This window comes from Aegilops tauschii, chromosome 7 (assembly GCF_002575655.3).
Source record: "Aegilops tauschii subsp. strangulata cultivar AL8/78 chromosome 7, Aet v6.0, whole genome shotgun sequence".
Classification (NCBI taxonomy): domain Eukaryota; kingdom Viridiplantae; phylum Streptophyta; class Magnoliopsida; order Poales; family Poaceae; genus Aegilops; species Aegilops tauschii.
This window is the reverse complement of record NC_053041.3, coordinates 527,377,401-527,388,583: the sequence shown is the minus strand read 5'-3', so window position 1 is coordinate 527,388,583 and position 11,183 is coordinate 527,377,401. Positions and strand designations below refer to the sequence as shown.

General features: G+C 46.3%; 1 pseudogene; it reads left to right on the top strand.

The window, feature by feature from the left end:
- The first annotated feature begins 10,078 nt into the window (after nucleotides 1-10,078).
- On the top strand, nucleotides 10,079-10,870 carry LOC109767388 (uncharacterized; annotated as a pseudogene).
- The last annotated feature ends 313 nt before the right edge of the window (nucleotides 10,871-11,183 follow it).

Genomic DNA, 11,183 nt, shown 5'->3' with positions numbered 1-11,183 from the left:
TGTTGCAGCAGGTTGGTCTACTGCCGAAGGGAGCTGCCATGGCCAGGAGGCTGTTGTAAGGGGAAGGCACTGGGGTTGCTGCAGGGGGCAGCCGCCTGCAGGGGCGTGCTGCCGAGCCTGGTGTTGCGAGCGAGCTTCCACATGGCGGCTGTGGCTGCGTGTGAGTCTCAGGCCCGCTTGTCGGACCTGTGTGGGGAAATTTTGCGTTCGCTGCGAGGCGAGGAAGACGAGGCCACTGTAGGCGTTGTATTGCTTGAGAACAACGTGGTTAAGTTGGCTAATCCAACGTTTGTGGGGGCTTTGATCGGACGGATGGAGACCCGACTGATTTCCCCAGGAAATCAGTCGGATGATTTGTAGCACGGGCGATTTGAGATGCAGAATTGCAAGCTAATCTTCCTTTTTACATATTTTTTTGCAGGGTATTGTGTTACAACTAAAAGTGAAACCAACCTGTATGGTAGATATCTAACTTTTTTGCACATGCACAACTACTTGTCTCTTTCTAATTTGTCGATTCTTGCAGTCTCAACCTTACCATGTCATTCTTAGGCCCCATGTTGGTAAGTATAGATTGAACTGGGAACTAGCGAGATATGCTTTAGCACCTGGGCCAATAAATTATATCCAGCAATTAACTATATTCCCCATATTATCTTTGTGCAGCACTACAAACAACAAGAAATCAAAAAACATTCAGGACAAGTGGAGTAATGCCAGTAACAAAAATACATATCAATGTAGTATGCATCACACAAATCTAACAGATTGAACCAGCTCTTTAGAATTAACTAACTTGCCATAATATCCATTTAATACCATCCTAATAATGCTAAAAAAACGTCATGCATGGCAACATCGCGCTATGCCAAAAAGAAGATAATTACCTATATACAACATTGGTCGTCACCTATGATCACTGAGATACATTCTCATACAACAAAAGAATCATGGGACCACATGTATTTGCGTTAACTTTGTTGACACAATCTGCACATTTTCAGGATATTTATCTAAAATTTATTGTCTTGCCAATGTGTGAATGTTAGGTTTGGTTTTGCTGATTAATATCTATGATCCATGTTTTGGCAGTTGTAGTTGGACATGTCAGAAAGATGTGAGTACTATGGTTGTGTTATTTGGCGGTGATGGACTATGATTGTGTACTAGAATTTGTTCTTACCATTTCAGTTTGTCTAAAGTTTTACGTAAATCCTTTTGGATTTGTCTTTTGTTTATTAGCGAGAATGCAGTGCTGTTGTGGACGATTCTCGCAACTTTGTAGCAGTTCTTCTTTCTGATATGATCTTTAAGATAATCTCTCAACAGTCAACAGTTGCAACAATTTGTTTTCAGATCTTAGTGATCTATAGATATGATGTCAAACTGTTCATTGCTGCCAAAAAATTTTATGTAACAGTTGCTTGGATGTGTTCTGTCTACCTTTGGACGGCAATGACATTATGTGTTGTCATTTGATGTTTTGCATTTCCAGATCCACAATATGAAATTTTATTGTTATAGTAGGTCGTAGTAATTATTACTAAGCACCCTTATTTCACTTCGTCATTTCAAACACAGATAGATAGCCAGTACAAATGGACAAACCGAAGCAGCAAGTACTGAAGATTAGTTCGCCCTCTATTTCTTTTCATTTTACATTTTTGCCTTGCAGCATATTCCTTGATTGACAACGCACGCATGTCTTCTCCAGCGTGTGACCTAATTCTTCAGACAATAATCAACCATATTCCTTTGTTAATTCAGCAAGGGAAGCTCACAAGAAATACACATATGAAATTGCAAAAATAAATAACATAAAGAACCCATATTTATAATTTCCAAACATGACCACTTTGAATCAGTACCTATATGTATGAAAATCATATTATTTGATACAAATGGTTTTCTTCTTTGATGTATGAACTTTGCTCTAAAAATTCATGACAAATCCCGCCGCAACGCGTGGGGCATCATCTAGTTATGTTAATGCTTACTCTCCTAAAGCAAAGAGAAAGAGTGAAGGATGGTGCAGACCTCCCATGGGGTTTGTTAAATTGAATGTGGATGCTTTTTTTGATCATGATCGGCTTAGGGACACAGCGGGTGCTGTTATCAGAGATGATAAAGGTAACTTCATAGTAGGTGGTAACTACAAGATTCAGTACTGTGCGGATGCTATGACAGCGGAGGCATTAGCACTCAGGTTTGGTCTACTGTTGGCACAAAAGACGGGCTGCAATCGTCTCATTGTCAATTCTGATAATATGAAAGTCATTGACACAATGAAGAACGGAGGACAGTCTGCGGGAGCGGCAGCTGCAATTTTTGAGGATTGTTTTTTTATGGCCTGTGATTTTCCTCAAACCAGTTTTGAACATTGTAATAGGGAAGCGAATAAAGTAGCTCATGAGCTTGCTAGGTTAGCAAAATGTTCCATGACTAGGGATTGGATAGAGGAGCCCATGGAAGATCTTGTAACTCTCCTGATAGACGATGTAACCATTATTTCTAATTAATAAAGTTCAAGTTGTTTAAAAAAAAGACGAGTAGAGTGTGATAATTTAAGAGGTAACTGAATCTAGTTATCTACAAAGAACATATGTTATTATAATTATTAGCTCTCAGTTGTACTTACCGTCTCGTAATTAATCACTCCCAAATTTTGTATACATGAGAATTGTTGTTTGTTGGTCTTACATAATTTGTTCTAAAAAAATGTTCGTCTGTACTATTTGTTTAATAAAACTTTATGTCTTATTTATATGAAATTCTAGAGGATTGATACATGAGAGCTTGCAATTTTCCTGAAATCATAGTCCATTTAATTTAATAAGTACTACTCCCTCCGTAGTGTCAGAAACTAGTGTAGTGTCAGAAACTCGTAACTTAAAATTCATATAGCTAATGTTGAGAAATAAAACATATGTAATTGTGCATGTTTTTTAATATGCTACTCTCTCCGTCCTATAATATAAGAGCGTTTTTAACCCTTCCTTCATTTCATAATATAAGAGTGTTTCTGACACTACACTAATGTTAAAAACACCAGTGTTTGTCGAACATGCATTGCAAATGTAAGTTACGAGTTCGGATAAAGGTTAAAAAACTAATCTTTGATTAGATTTCATTTCTCTAAGGAGTTTTACAAGAGGGTTGGCGAAATCGAACATCGGGTATCCAGTTTGTTGGTTACGTGTCGATCTTGCACAACAAATCTGGCTATGATGGGCATATCCAGTTTATACACGTCTGGATATCCATGAGCAATATCCATTTTTATATATGACTACCCAAATATCAATGCGGCTACTCCATTGTACATGAATGGGCGGTTGTTCTACGGAGAGCCTTTGCAGTCGTACCACGTGATGTGAGCTACCGAGCTTGGATACTTATTGTTTTACATATCCGAGCTACAGCAGTACTTTTTCTGAAACCTGAAGCGAGCTAGGCATCACCGCATGCAGACGCATGTAGCCCTTCGTGCGAAAAAAGGAAACAAATCTATAAGCTCCAAGTCCATGGGAAGTAGATCAGGCCAAGGCCCTAGCTAGCGCCCAGCTTTATACTACATGGAAGCAGTCAGATCGAATCGATGAAATCGCCTAGTGCAGTTAACAATGGCTTCTCTGCGGTATGCATGAAGTTGCATTAGTAGTGCCCATGCCAGTCTATAAGCTGCACGACAGACATGAGAACCACGAAACAGTCGGTTGATCTGATGCCGCACGAGCCCGGCCAGTACCGTTAGTTTGTCATTAATTGCAAGGCTCAAACCGGTTGCCATTCTAGCTTGCCTTGATGCAGTATCAGTTCCTGAAATATACTAACGGTAAGCTCCCTGGAGTTATCCGTGGTATAGCATCCCAGAAGTAAAAGACTTTCAAGAAACTTAGAGCAACTCTAGTAGACCCCGCATCCCGTCCGGTCTGCAAAATAACCGCCAAAGTGCGGGTCGGGGCGGTAAAACCTGCCCGATCAGACCCTGCATCCCGTCCCGGCCCGCAAATATTTTTGCGGGGCGCGGCAAAACTTCTCCGCCAACCTTAAGTTTCACGGGCTAGGAGGCTAACTCGAGCTCAGCCCCTATCCGCAACGAGATTTGACGGGAGGGATATTTCCGCGCGGCCTTTCCCGCTCCCCCCACCCTCCGCCACCATTGCCCCGCCACCGCACGCTCCGGTGCATCCTCCCCGGCCGTCCTTCGCCGCAATGGACGACTCCCAGCTGTCCTCCGTCACCGTCGAGGTCGCGCACGCTCCTTCCCCTCGGGCGGATCTCGTCGCCGGCCATGTTGGCCCTGCCGTCGCCCAAGCTAACGCCGCGCGAGCGGCAGGGCAACGTGGTCGTGCAGGGTGGGAATCCGGCAGCCCCCGCCGCGAAGGCCCGCACTCCGGGCGCCAACGTTGCTGCGCGATCTCGGCCGGCGGCGGAGAAGGTCACCAAGGCCGCCGGCAGCAAGAGGAAGAGGAATCCGGCTACTAAGAAGCCGCTTCCTTCATCCTCTCACTCCGTCCCGGAAAGAGGTGCCCCGGCGATGCCGTTCAACGGTGCCCCGGCAATGCCGTTCAACGGTGCTGCTCCCCCCGGAAGCGAGGTGTTCGACGAAATGGCCGGAAGGTATGCGCCTTCGGTCATGGCGATTTTATTTGATTTTTCGCCATTTTTTGCGATAGCTCGTGACTTGTTATCGTTCACTATAGCAGTGGTTCGAACAATGCAACTGCCGAGTTCGTGAACTTGTTGGACACCAATGCCGTTGACATTGATCAAGCCCCGTTCGCCGAATTCGACTACAATGAAACGGAGGGCGGCGTGGACGATCATGGTTGTGCGGAAGAATTGGAGGAGATCGAAGCGGAAGCATATGAGCAATCGCAAAAAAAAACTGGAAAAAGCCAAAGATCGAAGAACTACACGATCTTGGAAGATCAAGCCCTCATCAATGCATGGAGTGCGGTGTCTCTTGATGCATGCACGGGTACTTCTCAAACTGCCAAGAGATATTGGCAAAGGATCGAAGATCAATACTTCCGCATTATGGCAAAGTACCCCAATAGGACTCCGCGCACATTTCGGTCGGTTCAAGGGCGTTGGGAGGTGATCAAGCCTATGTGCAGCCGTTGGGCAGCTTGCTTGGGGCAAGTACGCAAAGCACCTCCAAGTGGAACCGTGGAATCCGACTATGTGAGTTTGTTTTGCCTTTGTTCAAGTTGTGCATCATCATATTTGCATCATGGGAAATGATTGCATCATTTCACTTTGTTCACATTGTGTAGGACAAGATTGCCCAACATAGATACAAAGACATGGAAGCTTCAGAAGGCAAATTCTTCAAATTAGAGCATTGTTGGGATTTGCTCCAAAAGTGCGAGAAGTGGAAGTTGATCGACAAAGAATCCCCACCGAAGAGAGGCTCACTTACAAACATGGATGAAGATGAGGATGATGATGGCCCAAGAAATTTGAACAAGCCCGATGGGGACAGGAAGACTAAGAAGAAGATGAAGAGAGAGCAAGAAGCATCGAGCTTGAGGGAGAAAATTGATGCCATGGTGCAATCAAACGAGTTGATGTGTTGAAGTCGTTGGAGATCAAGAATTAAAGAGTTGGCCGAGAAGAAGGCAAAGGAGAAGCAAGGAAAGTGGCAATTGCTCAAGGAAGAGGGGCTGCGCAAAGCTGCCATTGAGGAGAGAAGAGCACGCGCGGCTGAAAACAAATCCATGTCCTTGTTGCTTGCCGAAGAGAACAAGATCATGTCAATGAACCGCAATGATATGGACGACCTCACCAAAACTTGACATGTTATGGCAAGGAGAGAAATCTTGAAGAGGAGAATGGTCGCGTCGGCCGGTCCGTGTTACAGTTCCGAAGATGTTTTCTCTGCTCCATATGGTGGCAATGTCAATGATTTCGGTGCGAGAGTTGGGACAAGCGCCGGAGGTGGATTCGGTGGTGGCGATGAACTTCAAGATGGACTCGATGGCGCGGAGTGAAGATCGACCAAGATGATGCCGGACATGGGCGTAACTTTTGCAAGGCCCTCTTTTGCGTTTGTCGTACTGAACTTGGCTTTTATTTGCGCGTAAAACTGTGTTATGTTGTTTGAATTTGAACATATTTGTGGAAACTTATGTCAAATGCGAGAATTGGGCATTTGCTGTTTGCGGGTCGACGCGGCGGTGTCCGAGCAGACACCGCAAAAGCCGACCCGTAAAAAGTATATTTCACAAATATCCTTTTATACGAGTCCGTTTGGAAAGTCTGGATCTGCGCGTTCAAGTCAGCCCGCAAAAGCGGTCTTCCACGAACTGCAAACGTGTTTTACGGGTCGGTCAGATGCGGGGTCTGCTAGAGTTGCTTTTAGGCCTGATAGAGCTTAGTGACACTCGGCCGGCCAACGAAGATTCTCTGCGATGCTGGGCAGATCCTATCCTAAACGGGGCCTTATGCGCCCGTTACAGGTCTTTCTACAATCCGGTAGAGCTCAGTGACACTCGGCCGGCCCATTTTTTTCCTGTTTTAAACGCCCCAAAAAAGGTGCGGGTGAAAGGTTCAAACTCGGGACCCTGCATACGAAGGCAACAGCAGTAACCACTAGGCTAGCTATCAGCTACCCTGCTAGGTGCACATTTGTTTTTTTTTTCTTCCTTTTGTTACCTTCCTCAGTGAAATTTTTTCAGTTTTGATGATTCAAAAAAAATCTATGAACATTTAAAAATTTGATGAATTTTTTTTCAAAATCTTTGAACTTATTTCAAATTCTATCATTTTTTTATCAAATTCGATAATTTTTTTCTAGATTTCGATGAACTTTTTTCAAATTCGATGAACTTTTTTTCAAATTTGAATGAAATTTTTTTGAAATCGATGAACTATTTTTCAAAATTGATGAACTTCTCAAAAATTTGTGAACTTTTATGAAAATCAATGAATTTTTTTAGTTCGTTAATTTTTTCAATTCGTGATTTGTTTTGAAATCGGTGAACTTTCAAATGTTCTTCACATTTTCCCCCCAAAAATCACGTTTTCCCAAATCTATGCGCAATAAATAGCGCGGCTTTACTTATTCTTAAGTAATTCGCGCTCGAAATATTCACGAGCGATTGGTTGCTCTAGTGGTTAGGCGACTGGAACGGGAACTTCACGTCGCGTGGTTGAATCCTCACGGGAGCAACCCGTGTAATGTCTGCTGAATTATAGATGATGTTTAGGCCCATATAAATAATAATTCCTTCTATATTTAAAGGCCCGTGTGGGGTGTAATGACATGGAATAATTCCTTCTATATTTAAAGGCCCGTGTGGGGTGTAATGACATGGTCATGGAAAGTTTGAGTACTACCTCATGAGTGGATGAGAGTTGAGATTCCTTTATAAGGTCGGCAACCTGGTCGTCACCCAGATAAGATCACATCTCCTCTACCTCATCATGCACAACCCATCGTCGTTGTTTCTCCTTTCGACGATTTTAACACGTCTACCGCGTGCATAGTTGTACGGGAGAGCAGACCTCTGAAACCCCGCCTTTTGCAATCTTGCACGGGAGAAAGACGATTAGGTTTTTGAGGAGTGTCCCAGGCGCGACTCCTCGCTGATGTTTATCTGCATCCTCTACTTTGACTCTGTCCTCGACCTTCCCGACATCGACATGGGTGAAAACTTCGAGACCGCCAAGAAGAAGGCTATCATGGATGCTGCCCCCTGGCTTTGACCTGGCCAACCGAAGGGTATGATCTCTTCATTCCTCTCTTGTTTATCCTTGTTAGGACATCTCCAACACGGACCCCCAAAATGCCTGCAGATGTCTTGATCGATGTGTCCGAACGTAGTTTGCCTTCAAACGCGGCAACCGAGACACCCTCTGTTTTCCGAAATCCCGCACCGGATGCAAACCAAGGGGAGCCTTGTGGGCGTCTGGACCGCGGCCATGTACACGTCCGACACCCCGGTCCCACCCATAAACCTCTTCTCTTAAAAACTCTCTTCGCGCAAAGAGGTTGATGTGCATTCATGCCGATCAGCGCCGCTCCAAAGCAGACGAGACTCCAGGACATCGATGTCGGTCTGAGTGATGCGACTGAACGACTGGGAGGTGCTACCTCATTGCCAACGCGGCAACTGAGAAGCCTACTCCTGTGGGTGTGCCGAATTGAAGCCGGCTCCCTGCCCATTCACCAGGCCGCGTCTATTTAAGCACTGCTCCGGCGCTGTCCACCCCACACCTCACATCCTCTCCTCTCCGCCCTGCCCCGACCCGCTCCTCTTTGTCTCCGCTCACCATCCTTGATGAGGCCGAAGTTGTGGTTCTACGCACCTGCAGGTGGTGGTAACGCGTGAAGCAAGAGCATCCCCCCACCCCGCGCAACTACAACGTCCAAATCGGGCACCGCGTGAAGGAGGAGCTGGTGTTGCCACCGCATAGTCAGTACAACTGCATCAACCGACCAGCGTCAGCACCGCGCACCATCTGGCACGGCAAAGCCGTGAAAGAGGAGGTGCCCCACGTGACCGCTAAGGCATGTGGGCACCTCCTCCACTACCTTGGTGGCTGCGACGATGGTGGCTCCTCTCCATCACGGAGCATCGTGGCGACTGAGGAGAGGGCGGTCAAGGAGGCAGAGCCGCGGGGGTGCTGCAACGCAGCACACCCCTCAGCCTTCGCGAAGTCCTACGAGCGGCCGGCTTCCAACCCCGTGGAGGCCAGGGCCTACGACCGATCGCTAACCACCGCAGAGACATTCAGGGCGACATAGGCGCCTCGACGGGGACCTCGGCAAGATTTCCTAGAGTGGTCACTTGGCAAGACCGCCACCGCTGCCGGTAGGGGAAAGAGTCGGGCTCCCTGGCAAGGGTGAGTGTTTTCCGAGGTGACCCTCCGCACATCGCAGTAGGAAGAAGAGCATGAGCCTAGGCGGTGGCTGACAGTGCTTTCGCGTCCTTCCGAAGGACCACTCCGATGACGACGACGACGAAGGCACGTAAGGCGACGGAGGTGCCGCCGGCCAGCCCGGCCACACCTCTGAGGTCACCGTCCGCCACAAGCTAGTTTAGTTTTTTTTAAGGTTTTATTAGTTGAATGGATGGAATATCGTCCGATTTATGTAAAATATATCGAACTTATTTCCGTTTGAATGAACTACATCGTTTTTGCATGGATTATGTTCGAATTTGTTTGTATCGCAGGCGTTTACGGCGAGCGCTGGATGACCGGCTTCGGTATCACTATCGGTGGACGCGTGTCGATGGACAATACTATGTCCTTCTTGAGGACCGACGTTTGGAGACGCCATTAGCCGTACTAATTGTTTGCATGGATGTTTGCGTAGTACGTACTCACCTGTAAAGCTATCAATATGATTTTAATATTGTTTTCATCATGATTTATTATGGATTAAATCAATCAGAAAATTGCTAATGTATCCAACAGTTTCTTTACCCCACTGGGGTAGTTTTGCCTTGTGATATCACGTAGCGGCATATCTGAAGAGGGCAGTGTCGCCGTGCTGGAATATATCTACAATGATACGGTTTTCCGTACTCTTATTGTACTGTTGGAGTAGTTACTTGGACAGATAAACGGATTGATCCGTGATTAACTAATTTCAAGCACGTACGTGTCCCTCTAGCTGCAGATGGAACTTGCAGAAGATCTTTCCATTGATTAGCCTGATGCTGCAGATCGGCTACTCCTTCGAGGAAGCTCCCCTCCAATTAACTTTGCACAACATGAACTATCCATTAACTGAAGTCAAATCTGACATGTTTGTTTTAAGTCAATATATGCATGGCACGATGTTCTAGAGATAACCATGCATGTAAGTTTACTCCCACTATGGATATGGAGTAACCCTAGAAGGAAGCAAAGGTGCAGGAAGCTGCTGGCTTACAATGGAGATTAACCAGTTTACTGTCGGCTGTCAAGTCGTTGCCTACTCGGTCAAACAAGATTAGCGTGATCGTGAGCTGATATGCTTGACATAAAAATGAGCCCACTAGGTCAAGCACAAGCACGGCTCCAACGTACATTTGCAAGATCACCTCAACACTATAAATACCCATGCATTTCCTTGGTGTACCATCAACCGATCTCATCTAGCACTTGGCTACACTCTCACAATGGCTACCATTAAGCTTGTGTCACTTAGCTTGGTTGTGCTTCTGAGCATTGGGTTAGCCAGCGCCGCTAGGGTAGTTAGATACGCCAGCTCCACGGGGACAGGCTCGGGAGGGGGCAATGGTGGTGGGACTGTGAACGGCAGCGGTGGAGGGGCTGGGAGTGGCAATGGGAATGCCTACAGTAGCAGTAGTGGAGCCCATGCATATGCGGGAGGGGGCGGTAGCGGGGGTGGTGCGTCGCAGGAAGGCGGCACCGGGCATGGCGCTGGGTCCGGCGACGGCTCAAGCTCTAGCTATACGAGCGACGGAAGATATAGTATGGTGGAACCTCTTACGCAGGTGGTAATGGTGGGGGCAGCGGTGGCGGACAGGCAGCGGGCCCTGACTCCAGCGGTTACGGAGCTGGTGGCGGCACTGGTACTGGCTCCAGTGCGGTGACATCTGGCTGGTACCCATATGCGAATGCAAATGCTAATGGTAACGGTGGAGGTACAGGAAGTGGTCAGAACGGCGGCAGCGGTGGCGGCACGGGAGGTGGTAGCGGTAATGGTGATGCATCCCCTTGAAGTTATATCTATGTGATACATAGATCCGAAGATGGAGCCCAAACTTTGAAGTTTTTTTCTTTCTGTTTGCACCTTGTGGGCTCGTTAGTTTGCAGCGTTTAAGTTCTTGTATGCTTTCATGTATATTATGAATAAATCAATAAAGGGCCCCATCAACTTGTGTTATTACTCTTCGCTACCTTGGAATTTCAATTCATGTTTCTTGTCTCCGTAGATCATAGCGAAGTTCATGCTAGTCAAAACTTGCACCAAACAATATATAGCACCAACTAAAAATATGTAGCTTCATTCCAATTCATGTTTCTTGTCTCCGTAGATCAGCGTTTAACTTCTTGTATGCTTTCTAGTATTATGGATGAATCTAAAGGTCTCCCGCAAAAAAAAGAGGAATGAATCTAAAGGTGCCCCAAATGTCTTGTAGATGGAATTTGCATCAACACGGTCAATATTCCATATGCTCCATGTATGGGTGTTGTCCCAATCCGGCATTCCAATT